A 16281-nucleotide genomic window follows, 5' to 3' on the forward strand; every position below is an offset into this window, starting at 1 on the left:
CAGAGCTGAGGTATTTAAACACAAAACAAGTTTTGGATTCATGACAGAAACAGAAAAGAAGCAGAATGGAGGGGGACTAAGTGAGGCTTTAGAAGGATGTGGTGGTTTATATGCTGATCTGTGGCTCTGGATTTATTTCTTTATGGTTGGTGCTTCTGGGTGCTGAACACCTTTGCTTTCAGGTAATGTCAGCTAGAATGACAAGTGCATCTCATGAAATCTGATACAACATTTCGCCTATGAGATATTATCAGAGTGCATTTTATTAAATTCAAGTTTTAATATTTGCTAAGTGCAATGAGCAATGCATAGTTTTATGTCCCTCGATGATCAAAGCCAGGTAGTTGTTTCTTTTTCTTGCAACAAAGTGCTGCACAAGGGACATGCACATGGGCCAGACTGTAAGAAGGTATGAAAAAGTAAGCTTCCCAGTGCCTGCTGTTAAGTGATATAAGCTGTGGTGTGTGCATGTTATCCCTGTCCTCCATACGATGCTGATTCATATTCAGCTTGGGCCCATCCTGTGCCAGTGGAGTGGAGATCACAGCTGACAACTTTGCTACTCCCTCGCAGCAGAACTGTGATACACTTTAAACATAACTGTGTATGAGATGCTATTGTCAGGGGCGAGTCTGAAATAGGGGATGGAACAATTTATTTTGTCTCCTCCTTACAAGTGTATGGTGCTTTTACATCTGTCTGATAACTTTCTGAAACAATATTTCCATGCCCGCCCTTCTTGAGAGGGAAAGGACGAGATAGGGAGGGAAGGAGACAGAAGAGATGTCACGGATTGCTCTGCTGTAAGGCACTGACATACTACTGTGATAAGTGCAGTGTGAGAAAACACAAAAAAGAATATGGATTGCTGTAATGCAGAGCATGTTTATGAAATGTCTGAATTACACCAAGCTGGGCGGATGGTGACTGCTATGGATGATCAGCTTAGAAATCAAAATGAACTTAACAACAGAAAACTGAAATTCAATTAAAACAATCACCAATTTCTTGCAGAAAGCAAGCTGGATAGTTACATGAGTGCGGAGAGAATCACTAACTAAACAGCAACTGGCAACAGTTTTGCTTTTGCAAAATCCAATGCTCTCTTAGGATTTATCAATAGGTGGCATATGTAAGTCACAGAGTGAGATGTAGGGATGATTCCACAAGTGCTGGCGAGGCCTCAGCTATAGCACTGCCTTTGGTTTGGTCTTCTCTGCTGAAAAATAAGAACAGTTCAGGGCAAGAAGAAGGAAGGTAGAGTATAAAAGTACGTGGTGAAGGAAATCAGTATGTTGAGTGTGAGAGGGATTTGGATAAATTCTCCCAGTGTGCAAGGCAAGAAGAGGTCTTTGAGTGCTGGGGGAAAGTTGAGTTAAACTAATCTGTATAAAGGAAAAATGCTTTAGATTGGGCATGGGAAGGGTGGGAGAATGGTTCAGGTGGGATGTTAGGAGAGTGGGAGGGGATGCAACAGCAACTTTTAGGTTGGCCCAGTGAAATACCAGGACAAGCAGCTTGGGAAGTTGGGGTATCTCCTTCCTTGAGGGCTTCCAGGAACAGGTTAGACAAACATCTGCTGGGGATTGTCTGCCCACTTGATCCTATCTCTGTGCGGCCGCTGTGACCAGATGGTCTCCCCAGATCCTTGCAGTCTTCTTTCTGGAAGTTTAGTGAGCAGGGAGCGGGCTGGACCTGAGTTTAATGAGAAGACAGTATCATCTGGTTTGCTGATCCTCTTTCAGGATAGAAAATGAATCAGAGAAAAGCACATCTCACTTATCTGTTGAAAGAAATTTATTTTGTTGTTGTTGTTGTTGTTGTCTCGCAATTTTATGAAGCATTTACAAAAAAAATAGATGGAAAAAAAAATTAAATGTAACACATTTAAGCTGTCCCTCAGGCATTTTTAGTGTAACAGATTCAAGAAACAATTTAAAATGTATCTTTTCCTCAATGAACATAAGTAGCTAAAGTAACTAGTTTACACTTATTTGTCAAGGGTATTACCGAGGGTGTTTGGATGTGTTTCTAAATCACGTCATGCTGTATGTAACTGACCACTGCTTCTGTAAGTATTTCTGACCATATCCCGGAATTTAGCACCCGGGTGTTTCTGGAATGCTTAAAGCCAAGAAAATAATGGTGACGAGTTACTCCAACTCAGCACAAGTAACTCAGCACCTCATTGAAAACTGTGGAAGGAAAGCTGAAGGAAGCACGTGAGCCTCTCCCTTTCCCACAGACGAGCTCACTGACTGCACGGTGTCCCCACGCCGGCAGCTCCCTGCCCGCCCCAGTGAAACGTGGCGGCCACAGGACGTGCTGCTCACAGCCAGAGGACGTGACCCTGAGGCCGGTCATGGGCGCCCCGAGCCGGCCCTTGTGCTGCACCCTGCGCCGAGGAGGAAGTGGCGGCGGCAGCGTGTTGCTAAGCAGGCGGGCCGCTGTGTTTTTCTGTCAGCTGATGCGTGTGTCAGGTGTGTGACTTCATTCTGAGATATGATGCGTTCCATTTATTAAGGACAAAGGTCAGAAGCCGTCGGCACGCCGGTAGCTGTGACTCGCCATATAAGATGAGGAGTGTTCTGAACCAGCAGAGATGGAAGTGGGAGCCTTTAACATGCTGAGAACAGAGCTGGCCGTGATGGCAGAGAGCGGCACAGCCCAACAGCACACGGCTCGGGAGAGCAGCTCCCGTGGAATCCCCTCCTGCATCTAGAGGTGATCAGAGACAGCAAGCTGAGGTCACTCACTGACGTGTTAGACCTTAGAGCTCACATGGAAAGCTAAGAGGAAATCTTGCTTCTGACAACATTAAGTCTAATTGGAGGAGGAGGGCAGGATTATCACCTCTGTAGTGGGAGCACGAGTTGCTGCATCCCAGCTAATGTTGTTGCTATACCAGAAAACTAGCAGAGAGCAGAGCAAATTGTGAGAGCGATGCTGCTTGTTGCTGCAGGACTCTTAGTGTGAGGCTCATGTCCCAGGGTGACTGCACACGGTGCCCGTTCCCCAGCTGAGGAGCTGCCCATGTAGCTGTGGCTGCTGGGCTGGTGCCAGCCCGTGCCACTCCTGCCTGCCTGGCTTTCAACATGAGCAAAAAGCAACCACGTGTCTATCCCCTGATGGCCCTCGCTCCCTTGGCTTGCTGGTGCCACAGGGTGGCTCCGTGCAGCACCATGCTCCCGGCACCCTGAGATGTTCATGAAGTTCATTCTGGTACGAGCCTGCCACTTCCTGCCACTAACCGAGGTCTGGGTGCGTGCAGCATGTCAGCCTGCGGTACATCAGTGAGCAATTTCTTCTAGAGAAAGGGATTTTGTTTTCCTATAGCGTATGGCACATCATTGTCATCTGTGCCCTTAGCCCCCTCAGCCTCCTGTTCTTCCATTGCTGCCCAATTTCTGAGAAGCTTTGAGTAAAACTTTCAGTTGTGAAAGAAAGAGAAACCATTTGTCTTTTTTACTTCTTCTCCATTTCTCTGCAGTAATACCTAGAGAGGAATAAAGTGTGAGTGTGTCTAGGGGTTGTGCAGTTGAGGAGATGCTTCTCCCCCACTGCAGGACAAAGTGCAGTGCTTTGGGCTGCGCCCCAAACATTGCACCCCAAACATGGTGCAGGAGCTGCCTGGAGGGCACAGGGCTCCTGGTCTAGGAGCTCTAGCTCCCGTTGTAGTTTCACTGAGAGAAAACTAAAAGGCTGTGGAATAAGAAGGCGACGAGAGTTGGATACATCAGTACAGAACTCCCTTGGGAACTGCAGGTTCCTTCATCAACTGAGTTTTTAGGAAGGAGTCACATCTGGGGAATTGGTGCTGTCAAATATTGTCCTGCCTTCTGAACAACCATGTCTGGACTTAAGATCTTCATTTCACTATAGCTGCCTTGTAAAACAGATGCTGGTTCTTCAAAGTCCTCTGGATAAGCAACCTTCCTTGGTATTTCCATGTGATGCAGAATCGTTTGCATTTTGTGAGAGCAGTGTTTCAGAACACATGTAAATTCTGCCTCGTAACCTCACCACCTCCCTTCTTGCAGAGCACATTACCTTATCTCTGCGTCACAATGCCTGTCTCAGCGAGTGACTTGCTCGGCTGTGCACACTGTGTCCCCACCTCGCCTTACCTAGTAAGGTGAATGCAGCATTGCATTCAGGCTCTGTCAGTGCACATACCCTTGCTCGGCAACTGCTGTCGAAATTCTCAGCCATTAATGCAAATTCTTTCTAATCTGCTAGCCAAATGGCTGCCTGCATCATGTGGATTACCCAGCTTGCCAGCACACAAAGGGCTGGGTGACTACAAGGGAATTTTCATCCCTGTCATCTCCTGGATATTTTAATGAGCTCTTACCAATAAGGTTAATCACTGAGACTTCCACCTCACAGTCTCTTTGCTCTCCTATGGCGCCTCATGGTGCGCGTTGGCAACCGGGGGCGTTATGGCTTTCTCTTTGGGGACAGGCCGATGGATGAGTCAGTTTCAAAACTTTTCCTCCGTAGCAGAAATGCACTGATGTATTTCGGCTGTGTCTTTCGCTGCGGTAGCGCACATGTGTGTTAACGCCTGCCTCGTGAGGGCTGACTCACACCTTTGAGCGCTTTCCCCAACTCTCCATGTCTTACTGTTGGTGACTTCCCCGCTTCCACTCGCTTTGTCAAAGTGGTGCCCACTGGCTCTGAGCAATGTCTGGGGTCCCTTCCCATGGGCACGACCCGCAGCGAGCCGCTTCTTCCATAGACCTGGCCGAAGATCTGCCTTATAGGGCGAGAGAATCTGGCTCTGTTCCTGCAGAAGGAGGTGTGCATGGGAGATGCGAGCATTTTCTTTTTTCTTGGAATGCACGATTGAACCAGGCTGCCACACGCGTTCCCTCTTGCTGCGGTGACACAGTGACACGCTTTTTGAAGAACGGCCGCAATCCTGTGATTGCCTGATCCTGTCACCACACCGCTCTTGAGGCATTTGCTATGCTCGGAAGCTCTGCAATCTGATTTCTGCTCAACAAGAAACTGAAACAAGCTTCTAGGGGGAGCCGCGGGGCTGCTGCCGTTCGTCTCACAGTGAGCTTCTCCCGGCCCTGACTCCTGGGGAACTCCAATCTCTGAACGCAGGGGCAGTTCCCGTGCCGTGCCAAGGCGCCGGGGTGGGGAGGCAACTCATCAACACGCGCCCAGCACCAGGCTGCCAGGTAAGGAACCATTGCAGGGCTGTTTGCTCTCAGCTGAAAACAGAGTAAACTGAAACTGGTTGCATTCAGTAGGGAGGACGCCTCTGTGCAGTTGTTTTCACACAGCAGAGAGACGCATTTTAAAAATAGTACCATCATAAACCAAGCAAATTTGGTGGAGCCATTCTCCGGGCATGTGCTGCTTTCAAGTGATTTTCAACACAGTTTCCACTCGCTATTTTTAACTTTATGGAAGACCACTGTGAGGAACAGGGGAGGCATTATGTGGCCACCGGGCCCAGGAGCGTCCACTGAGGTGGGCGCGTGGAACGGGAGCGAGCGGAGCTTCGGGTGCTCCCGTTGGCAGTGGCTTCAGTTTCCCTCTCAACCTGCCACAAGCAGCGAGGAAAAGAAGTTTCTTCACCGAGCGCTGCCTCGCAGCTCCCACACAGCGGCACACACAGCATCCCGGTGCTACTTCTACATTTCAGCCCCTCGCACTTTTCAGACTCGCTCAGTTCCCACAGCGGCTCCGACGGACTAGTGCGCGCTGCCGGTGCCCGCGCTCTGACGGGATTTGCGCGGTTCCCCCGCACGGAGCCCGTTCCGCGCACACCGCCCCGCACCGCGCGGAGCCCTCCGCCCGCCGCCGCGCCCACGAGGCGAGGCCGGGCCTCGCGGGCAGCGCCCGATGGCCGCCAGGACAAAGTCCGCCGGGCGCGGCGGGAGGCCTCGACCCCGCGGAACGCAATGGGGGACGACCCCGAGGCCGGTCCGAGGGATGCCGCGCGGCGCCGCTCCCGGCTCCGGGCCCGGCCCCGAGCGGTCGCGGGAGCGTCCCGGGACGCGGAGCTGAACCCGCGGAGCTGCGGGCCCGTTCCCCTCGGCCCCGGCGGCGGACAGGGCGGAGCGCCCGGGGCATTTGCATGGGGGACGCCGCTCCGCTCCGCTCCGCGCCCCGCAGCCTCCCGCCGCGCTTCCGGGGCCGAGGCCGGGGGGCGGTTAGTGACCCTGCGCCCCTCCCCCGCGCTGGGCCGGTTCGCCACCATCATCGCCACCACCGCTGCCGCTTCTTCTTTTTTTTTTTTTTTTTCTTTTCTCTTCTTTTCCTTTTTTTTTTTTTTTTTTGTTGCATAAATTATGCCGGGCGGGGCCGTGACGTCGCGGTGGGGCGGAGCGCGCGGCCGCGCTCGCCCCCGGGGAGGGGGCGGTGTCGGGGGCGCGCCTTGTGGCGACGGAGGGAGGGGAAGGAGGAGGAGGAGGGGGCGGCCGCGGCAGCCGCCTGGCTGGCTGGTGTCTCGCTCGGCTCGGCTCCTGCGGGCGCGCTCGCTCGCTCGCTCGGGAACTATCGGATTAAACTTGAATCGAGTGAAATTACACAAAGGAGCGGAGCGGAGCCGGGACCCGGCGGAGAGCCCGAAACTGCCCGAACCCCGCGCTGACCCTTCCTCTCTCCCTCCCCTCTCCCTCCCGCCCCGGTCGAGGAGCCCCCTCCTCCCCTCTTAGCCCGGCCCCGGGGCGAGCGAGCAACTCCGTGTGCGTGTGTGAGCTCCGCGCCCCCCCCGGCCGGCGGCACCAACTCCGCGCCGGGTGCCCCCCTCCCGCCCGGCCCTCGGCGGAGGGCAGCGAGCAGCGAGCGGGGGGCGCCGGCCCCCGACGGCCCCGCGTCGGCCCCGGTGAGTGCCCGGGGAGGGGGCGGGCGGGAGGGCGCGGAGCGGCGACGGGGCCGGGGGTGGGCAGGGGGACGCCGCGCGGCCGCGGGCGGGGCCGGGGGGGGTCCCAGCGGGGCGCTTCCCCCGGTGTAAATGGCTTTTTGTTGTGCTGCGGCCGCCTCGGGGGAGGGGAGGGCAGCGGGGAGCCGGAGCGGCGGCGCCCCTTCCCCTTTCTCTCCCCCCCACCCCCCCCCACCCCGTCGCCCCGGTTCCTCTCGTTAAGTTTGCGGGAAAAGTTGAGCGCCAAGTGCTCGGTGGGGGCGGCGGGAGCGCTCCCCCCCCCCCCCCCCCCCCCCCCCCCCCCTCCGCGCTTGACCACGCTGCCGACGGCACGGGAAGCGCTGTAACAAAGTGAGGGCGCTGCCCTGGCCCGGCCCGGCCCGGCTCGGCCCCGCACATGGGGCTCAGCCCCCAGCGGAGGGAGGCAGGAAGGCGGGCGGAGGGAGGAGGAGGAGGAGGAGGAAGGAGCACGCGGTGCCGGTGCGCGATTGTCCTGCTCCGGTGGCAGGCGGGCAGCGGGGAGGGGGCGGCGGGAAAGAAAGGAGCGCGGGGCTCGGGGGTGGGTGGGGGGGGTTACCGGAGGCCGCGCTGTGGGGTCGGGGAACGGGGGCGGTGGGGAGCGCGGGGAGAGCGCACGCAGCGGCACCGCCGCCGCCCCGCCGGGAGCCGCCGCACGGCCGTTCGGAGGCGGCGACGGAGCGGCTGCGTGCGCCTGGAAGTGGGAAGCGGACGGGGCGCGCGTCCGTCCGTGTGTCCGTCCGTGCAGGCAGCGAGCAGCCATCATTCCACCGCGGGCGTGCGGCCCGGTAGCCTTAGGGAAGCGGACGCGCTCCCACGCTGGGACTCTCTCCCCCTCCCCCCGACCTTTTCCCCCCTCCTCTTCTTTTTTATTTTATTTTTTTTCCTTTGTTTATTTTTTATTGTTGTTGTTATTTATTTTTTTCTTTCCCGGCTCGGTCACTCTCGCCCCCGGTCCGAAGGAGTTTTTTTTTAAACAGACAATGGACAAAAGAAAAGTAGCAGCGCCCGGGGAGTTCCCTCGGTACCGCCGCGGGGCCGCTGGATGCGCCGCGCAACTCGCCCCGCACTTGCCCACTTTCCGCCTTTGTTTTCGTTTGGGAAAGAGCCGAGCGTGCCCTCCGACTCCCGATAAGGGCCATTTTCCATCCGCGGCCGCTCGCCCTTCCGCGGGTTCCCGGCTCGGGGAATATCGGCGTAACCTCAGCGCGGTAACTTTGTTTCCGTGCCGATGTGCGCCCCGGTTTTTGTTGCTCCCGTGGCGGCGGGGCTGTGTTTATCCAGAAGATGGCTTTCGGGAGAATGTGTTCGCCTCCCCCCTCTCCCTCCCCCCACCCCCTTTATTTTTTTCTCTCTCGTGCTATACGGGACTGGCGAGGCACAAACAAGTTGAACAAAACATGTTTCTGTTCATTTCCTCACAGATCATCCATTCTAACGACGGCAAAAAAATCTTAATGACTATGACCTTAGCAGCACGGGGAGCTGATTCCCCCCAATTATAAATCCCGTTAGTTTGCGGTAATGTGTGAGTATCAATATATAATTCATACTAAAAGCATGATCCGTAATTATTATTATTATTATTATTTTTTTTTTTTTAATGAAAGTTGAAATCCGTCTTTTCCCAATGAGAATGCCGCATCTGTCGTTCTGAGTGTTTTTGTCTCGCTGTTGCACAACAGAGGCTCTCCAGTCTTTAACCTAAAATGGCAGCTTTAATTTGACTGGGGCCCATTCATTGACAGTGATAATAAAAAGGCTGAAAGCTAAATGTGGCCGGGTGCTGGGGGCGCGCCTGCAGAGCCCCCTCCATTGCCGGGCACTGCACAGGGAGCAACTTCACAGCTCTCCTGCTCTGTCCCAAAAGTTTCCAGTGCTTTTTTTTTTTTTTTTTGTGCTTTTTTTTTTTTTTTTTTTTAATTTGAAAAGAAAGAAAGAGCAAAAAATCGTGGTGCTGTGCTTACAGCCCCTGCTAGGCACCGGGGTTGCTGACAAACTTGGCAGCACTCGCATTGTCAGGGGGCTGCTTCTGAGGGCTCTGCCTCCGTAACAGCAGTGGAAAAATTCTCATGATGCTTTCTAACATCAGATGAGGTCTGGAGAACGTTCACCGTTTGTTTCTGAGGACCGTAACAGGTGATGAGAACAATGACGTGCTCAACACTTGCCCATCTCTGGCTGCTGGAAGTGGGAGCACTGCCCGTTCCTTGTTGCTGGAGTTATGGTGTGTGGGGTCTGCGGGCACTTCTCCTCTGGGAGAAACCCACAACTGCCAGGGAAAAGTCATTGTGTTCAGTATTGGGCACCGTTGGAAGTTTGGAACAGTTGCACAAAACAAAATTTCCCCTGTGGGAGCACTGTAGAATGCCAGAGCTTGGCACGGCATCTGTCCTGTTCTTCTCTTAACCTAATGTGCTTATTTCCAGGGGTTTTTAAGCTTATTTCTTTCAATAAGAAATAGATAAAGGATCATTTCGAAAGCTGCACGATAGAATGTTAAATGCTTGTGACTGTGAGTTTAACTGAATTAGTGCTTCCCTGATACTAATTGGATAATCATATTGGACCAAATATCTCACTAAATATTTAGCAGTGTAATGATATTTCTGTTATTCTTGTCAATTCTGGCTGGACTTTTCAAACTTGCTCAGGTAGAAGTCTGCAATGGTTTCATCACGTCTTCTGTAATTAAGGGAATTTGTGATCATGACTGAAGATCGCACAGCTCTTATGGGGAAAATAATAATTTTTAAGGATGCGGTGTTGTAAAAATATCGACCGGAAGGGGATATTGCAGCACCCTGCACTCAGAATTTGGCACACTGGTGGGAGGTGGGTGCTGTAGCCACTCTTCTTTGAATGTGGTCAGTGTGGACCCTGGGGCTGTCCAGGTCCCAGGAGCATCACAGAGTTCCAGCTCTGTGCAGAGAGCTCAGCCGGGGCTGTTTTGGAGAGCTGTTTACTGTTGGGCACTGAGAAGCTTTTGATTAATGTCTGTGGTATTTCTCATTAACGTTCAGATAATATTAGGGCTTGGTGACACGTGGAACGAGCGGAGTGCCAGTGAGGGTGGCACAAGCCCAAGGTGGGAGAAGCTTTGCCCAGGTGCTGCACGAGGACTTAGCTCTATATGTGAAGATGGTCCTTGGTGCCAGGGAGCAACATGGCTTTAAAGCAAGGACAAACTGAACATCTAGAGGTGATTTTTTTTTTCTTTTTTTTTTTTCTGCTGAGGTGCGAGGCCCAAGTTGCAGGAACTTTGCAGGTTTTCCAGTGCTTCTTAAAACCTTGTGCTGAGGCTCTGCAGATTGCCATATCCTGAGCATCCTGGAGCATCTGGCTGCTTGGTTTTGTTTGATTTCCAGTGTATGACGTGGTGCGTAAAGGTCGCTCAGCTGGGAGGAGGGGGAAAAGTAGCCGGGAAGGAAGAAGGCAGAAGTAAACAAGTGCATCACCTTAAATTGTGTGTCTTATTTCCACCCCTTGTTTCCTCTTCATCTTATTTTGATATTCTTGGTTGGAAAGCCTTAAGGGCCTGCTGGCTTGTGTTGGCCATAGGGAACCTGGTGTTATTCGGACAAGGCTGCTGGCACCTGCCTCGAGCTCTCTGTTCCCCTAATCCTGACCTCTTTGTGTGTCTGTGGTAAGCAGGTTGCTGAGCACCTGGGTTGCTGGTGCCCATAAGTGTAATAAATACCTGTATCTTATTTTTAAGTTTCTTGTCTCTATGAGAAAATAGCAAATTTTGGTTAACAATCATCTTTTTTACAAATGAGTCTTTTGTGCACGGAATAAGCTTTAGATCTCAGTTTTCTGGTAGAAAAGTTATTATATTAATGGACTGCATTGATTTAGCTTAGTTGTTAGGACAGACGTTAACTTTCTCCCTTCCCATCATTCCCTATTTATGCAAACAGCTTGTTTGCTCAGTTACAGCCCGCTGGGCTTTGATGGAGGGAAGTCTGGGGTATTGTTTGTGTATGAATGAAAAGGCAAAGGAAAACTCCGATGCAGTTATTATTATTATTTTAGAACTCTTTCAGAGCACAGAGTAAGGCATGGTGTGCAGAAACATCCCATGTTGTTATTGGGATTCTGCTGGGATGCTGACAAAGAGTTCCCCACGTTTGTTCCTTCCCATCTCTGGGACCTGCTCTCCATGGCTTTGCTGAGGCCAGCGTCCATGGAAATACCGCCCCATAGTTCAGCGTTAAAAATACTTGGAAGATGGTAGGGAGACATGTTAGAAGGAAAAAAAAAAAAAGCCTCTGTGACCTAAAGGACACATTCCGAGCGCCTGAATATGACAACAAAGCTCTTAAGGATATTCTTAAGTATACAAAAGCTGATTAGCTGCTAGCTTCCAATTCTGTGACTTTTCAGAGATGTAAACACGCACCTCAGAGGAGGCCGGCCTGCTCTGTGCTGCCGGGCCCTCCTGTGCAGCGCCTGCTGCTCTGTGCATCCTGCTGCTGGGGCAGCTCCAGCCTGAAGAGCAAGAATTGACACTGCTCAATGTAACCATCCTAATCTAAAAGTTAAACTCGGGAGAAGATTGCTAATTATCATGTAAGCCGCCGTGTTAGCCTGGTGCCATAGCACGTGACGTTGCGAGCTTATTGGCGTATAGGAGCTAACCGGGAGGCCTGGCTGGCGTGGCACAGGGCTCTGTGGTGACCTATATAGTGATGGGGTGTGGTGCTGCTGGGCTTCCACCGGGCTGCCTGTAACCTGCCTGTGCCATGGGCAGCTGCTGTGACGAGAGGGCCTTGAAGGGAACAGCGGGAATAAATAACTTGGGGAATCAGTTGTGTGGAAAAAGTTGTTGCAGCCGACATGTCTGCCTTTTTCCTGATGGTTCTGGGAGGAAAAATACATTTTTCAAGGCCTGATCCTAGAGGTTGTTCTGTTTGGGCTCCCCTTGGTCATCGCACCACGGTAACTTTGCCTGCCTGGGCAGCAGGCACCATGCTGGAAGGTCCCACACCAAATGGTTTTAGAAGCACCTTAATTTTAATGACCTTGAGTCACTTAAGCTCTTCACTTGAGCTTGCTGCTATAACTTCAACAGGTCTCCGGCTTCAGAATTTCTTCCTTGTGATTTTGCAGGCCCACTCAGCAGTTTGTCCTGATCTCTGTCTACCTAAGGGAGTCAGCCTCCCTTCTAAAAGCGCTTTGTGGAAGTGCGCATCAGATGTACAAAGCAGCATTTCTTTTAAGTGGGAAAGCCAGTCTTGCTCTGAAATATAAACATTATTTCTTCCTGTTTCTTCCCCCTGTTCATCCCCAGCTTTCCCATAGACTTTTTCAGCCTGTGTCTTTCCTACCTCCTTTTTAATCTTCTTTCCAATTGATGTTGCTCTTTGTTTGCTTAGCAGAGTTGTGTTTTCCTTGCTAGCCTCAGATTATTAGGACACATTGCAGAATAAACAGCATTTCAGCTCTAATAGGGCTGCTCTTTGCCCGCAGTGCAGGGGATGCCGCTGCCAATATGTAAAGAACTGGGGAGCTGCCCTGAGCCCCATGTAGTTCTGTCACTTCAGCTTCTGTGTTTGTGGAAACTGCTTTCTTGCATTGTTCAGTAGTTAACAAACAGCTGTAAGGTGTGTTCTTCTTGCTCCGTGGTGTGGGATATGTGTGGGTGAGAAGTCTGGTCCTCTCACCTGTTCTGTGTAACCCCAAAGCTACAGGTTAACCCTATCCAGATGGTGAAATCTGGGGTGTGTGGAGGAGTGCAGGGGTCTGGACACTGCTCAGAGCTGCACAGAAGGTTTGGAGTGCAGAGGCTGTGATGGTGTGAAGTGGATCCAAACCTGGATCAAGTCAAGATTTAGTAAAGACACATTTTTGTCTCAAATCTCTGTATAGGAAGCCTATAGGTTGATTATTCAGAGTGAACAGCATTTGCTAAAAAATATAGGGTCTAGATGCTAAGGAGTAGTGGTCATTCTTCAAGAGAGAATTGAAGGGAAACAGAAGGAAATCTGTAATTTTAGAAGTTTAGAGATCAGTGTCAGGAGAAAAAAAGGAGAAAAGGTTTTCCTCAGAGAAAGTTTTGGGGCAGTGCTATCCTGGTGGGATGTGGAACAAACCCCTGCGGGATAGGAATGGGAAACTCAGTTCAGAATTTCAGCTCTGGCAACTTGTGTGGGCTGGTGAGCGGGGAGGTTGTGCCGATGGTGACGTACTGTATCAGCATATTCCTTGCTTAGAGAGCTGCTGAGATAGAAATCCAAGGCTGAAATGCTACTTGTCAGCTTGGACTGTAGAGAGCAGCAGTTTAGTATTTAATCTTAGAGCTGGAAATAAGACAACCTGAAAGGATATCTGACTTTGTTTTTAATGCTCGATCGAAGGAGGATTAAAGAAAGGAAGGTAATGGTGAGGCTAACAGATGTTCGAAAACTGCTCTGATAAGGCTGAGATGGCATTGCACATAGGTGAGAGACTAGTAAGTTTCAGGGATGCATCTTAATTAGTAGTTGCGATGTGCCAGTTCTCAGAATCTTGTACCTATGTATTACTGGATAGCAGAGCATCTTTCACGTCCAGAAATCTGGTGTTCCTGGTAGCTTGAGTCTTCTACTTTCATATTTGAATGTATGGTGTTTATATGGGATCAGAAATCACTCTGTAACTGTGGTTATTAGGTTGAAGTAAGGTGTAAGATGATGTTCTGATGAACTGCCTGGCATGCATCTAGGTGCAAGTCCTGCGGCTTTTTGAGGCTGTGCTCTGAGTTCTGCTACCTTGGGTTGGCAGTGGCTACTTGTTGATGCAGACAGGTCCCTGTCTCCGATTGTAGGTCTGCGAGGTGCTTGGGCTGTGCTTCGAGCTTCTGGGAACAGTTCAGGTCCAGATTTCTGGTAGAGGTCCCAGGGTGGTTTGTGAGGATGGCCTCAGCACAGGCCCTGTGCCATTTGAGCCACCGCTTACCTGAGCACAGAGGTCCCTTGAACTCCAGTGAAGGGACTCCTATTACAGTGTAATTCTTGCCTTCAGTTGTTCTAAACGTGAAGAATTAAACTGAGAGCTTACAGCAAGCAATTTAATCTCTTGATTTAGGAAGGAGTCATTCAGGAAGTGAGTTAAATAGGGGCTCCTTACATGCCTGAGGAGGTAAGTCTGGGAAAGACCTGCTAAGTAATTCACTGTATTTATCAGTGCTGTTATGAGGTGTCTGCCACACTTTGCATTTGCTTAGCTCTGTGAATGGGGTGCAGCCTTACTCATCCCTGCTTTCATCATCCTTTCTTGGGAGGGGAAGTGAACAAGCAGGCTTCAGCCTCAAGCAAGGGGGAAGTGATCTCTGCAGAGGTGTGCTTTGTTGTGGGCCGTTAATTTGTACAGAAGTAAAAACAGGCAGCTATGCAATTCCCCAATTCCAACCTATCTTCAGAGAGGTCACTGGAAAACTGGCATCACCTTCACTTGCCCTTCAGCTGTACTACAGTTCTGCAGCAATGGTCAGCCTCAAGCAGCTCTTGGGGATTGCACTTACCCTATTTCAGTCTGGACTGGAGCTTTGTGGCAGCCTTGCAGAGGAAAAAGAGTTGTTTGGCAGAATTGGTTGAGGGCAGTGCGGGAGCAGTTCCCAGCCTGGTTCTGATCTGTGGTGTAGAAGATGACGGTCTTAGAAGTCACGCATGTGAGATGTTGCATTGAAGCTTAAGAAAAGAAAAGTGGAAGGGGGAAGTGGTTTGTGCCTTTTCACTTAATCATGGTTAGATTTAAAGAAGTGCACGTTTAAGGTGACCGAGTTCTGAAACGACTCCTCCTCAAGGAAATGAGCGGACGCCTCGTACCCTCGCTCTCCCTGCAGCCAGCAGCAAATGACTGCTTGGCTTTGGAGTACTGAAAATGACCGCTTTAGCTCCCAAAAAATGGCGGATGGAGAGTACCGCTCCCACCTTTCTTCTCAGAAGAAACTCCCCTACCAAACAGGAATGTTCTAGTTCCTCTTCCTGAGGCATTTTTCTCTTTTCACCACCCTCTGTCTCTGAGGAAAGAAGACCGGGCTACCTGCCTCTCTGGATGGAGTGGCCAGTCCATTGACCCTGCTGAGGTTGGTGTGGGGCTGGGGGCACAGCTGGGCTCTTGGGGTTGGGGTGCTGTGACAATGTACACCGCTCGGGTAAGGTGGCATGGGCACAGAAAGAAGGATATCAGTCAACCCCCAGGGTGAAAGCATTGCTCTGAAAACCTGGTGGCATGTGGTGAAACATCTTGTTGGCTGGACTGCCTCCCTCAAGGCTTTTTTTCCCCCAGGAATTTAAGGAAATAGGGATGCCAGCCTTCTGCAACAGATCTGCTTGGGTTCTGCCCCAGAAGAAGAGACCAAGTTCTCGCTGTTTTCTCCTTAACAGAAATTCTTGTAGCTTTTCTTTGTCATATGGCTTTTTGAGATTGGTGGTCACTTTCCTATGGCTTTTTTTTTTTTTTTTTTAACTGAAGTAGAATCTCCACAGCTTTCTTCACCTATTCTCTTCTATTTGAGTTATGCTCATCCTCATCTTTTATCTCCGAGAGCACATTTTTTTTTCCTGCTGTGGTGTTGTATGTAAATCTGTATAGAGAGTACATATTACAGTTCTTGTACATTAAATTATTTGGTAGCTCTTAGGACAGCTGGAAGGTATTGAGTGTTGCCTTACGGTCTCTCTAATCGCATGTAAGTCAGGATGTGAGTTGGGGAACGCACGGAGCTAATTTAGCAGGACATTGTTCTGCGAGGAGAAGTTTCCACTCTGCCTTTGTCCCCCTGCACCCTTCTTCCCAGGCGCCTGGCTCTAAAGCAGCTGCGCTTGTCAGGTCCTTCTGGGAACCTCTTTAGTTCACTGAAATGGCAGAAAAATAACCCGGGAAAATGGAGAGCAGTTTGCTGTTGTAATGAATCAAACTGGCTCATAAAAGGATCTGATGAACACCAGAGCTGGTACTAAGGACGAGGGGGGCCTGTGACTTGGAGAGCAGCAAGCCCTTTTCATCTTTTCATTTTGGTGGCAGTGAGCAAGTGGATTGGATCAGTTGCCTGGGAACCTTCCTGGATGAAACAGAGATGGAATAATCATTTGCAAAGCAAAGGACACCAGAAGGAAAATGTGCTGGCTTGAGTTCAAACTGATATTGAAATTTGTTTATTCTAGCAATGGTATGGACGGCGTGCTCTAAACTGTTTGTTAGAATTAATAAACTACTGTCCAGAAGTCGATTTTCCTTTTGAGGTAGAAGAGCAAAAGCTGAGGAGATTTACTGAGGTATAAATGGCTTTTTGGAGAGCTCACATTTGGAGTATTTCATCTTCAAAGTGCATTGTTCTGTGTGTTCTCCACTCTTTGTGTTGTTTTTGTGGGTGTGATTCTCTGTGGTAAGCTTAA

The 16281-nt window shown here is 50.8% G+C and overlaps 1 protein-coding gene across 7 annotated transcripts in view; it reads left to right on the forward strand.

Moving 5' to 3' along the window:
• The first annotated feature begins 5052 nt into the window (after positions 1–5052).
• Positions 5053–16281, forward strand: part of CHD7 (chromodomain helicase DNA binding protein 7) — a 126242-nt gene continuing 115013 nt past the window's right edge. For 4 of the 7 annotated variants that reach the window (XM_085221167.1, XM_085221172.1, XM_085221173.1 and 1 more), the window contains exons 1-2: positions 6390–6847; positions 8326–8429. The gene's annotated coding sequence lies outside the window, so the exon portion shown is untranslated. Of the gene's footprint in view, positions 5193–6389; positions 6848–7345; positions 7364–8325; positions 8430–16281 lie in introns of those variants that run through there. The other 3 variants (XM_085221168.1, XM_085221170.1, XM_085221169.1) reach the window with 3 other exon arrangements.

Source organism: Meleagris gallopavo, chromosome 3, assembly GCF_905368555.1.
Source record: "Meleagris gallopavo chromosome 3, MGAL_WU_HG_1.1, whole genome shotgun sequence".
Taxonomy (NCBI): Eukaryota; Metazoa; Chordata; class Aves; order Galliformes; family Phasianidae; genus Meleagris; species Meleagris gallopavo.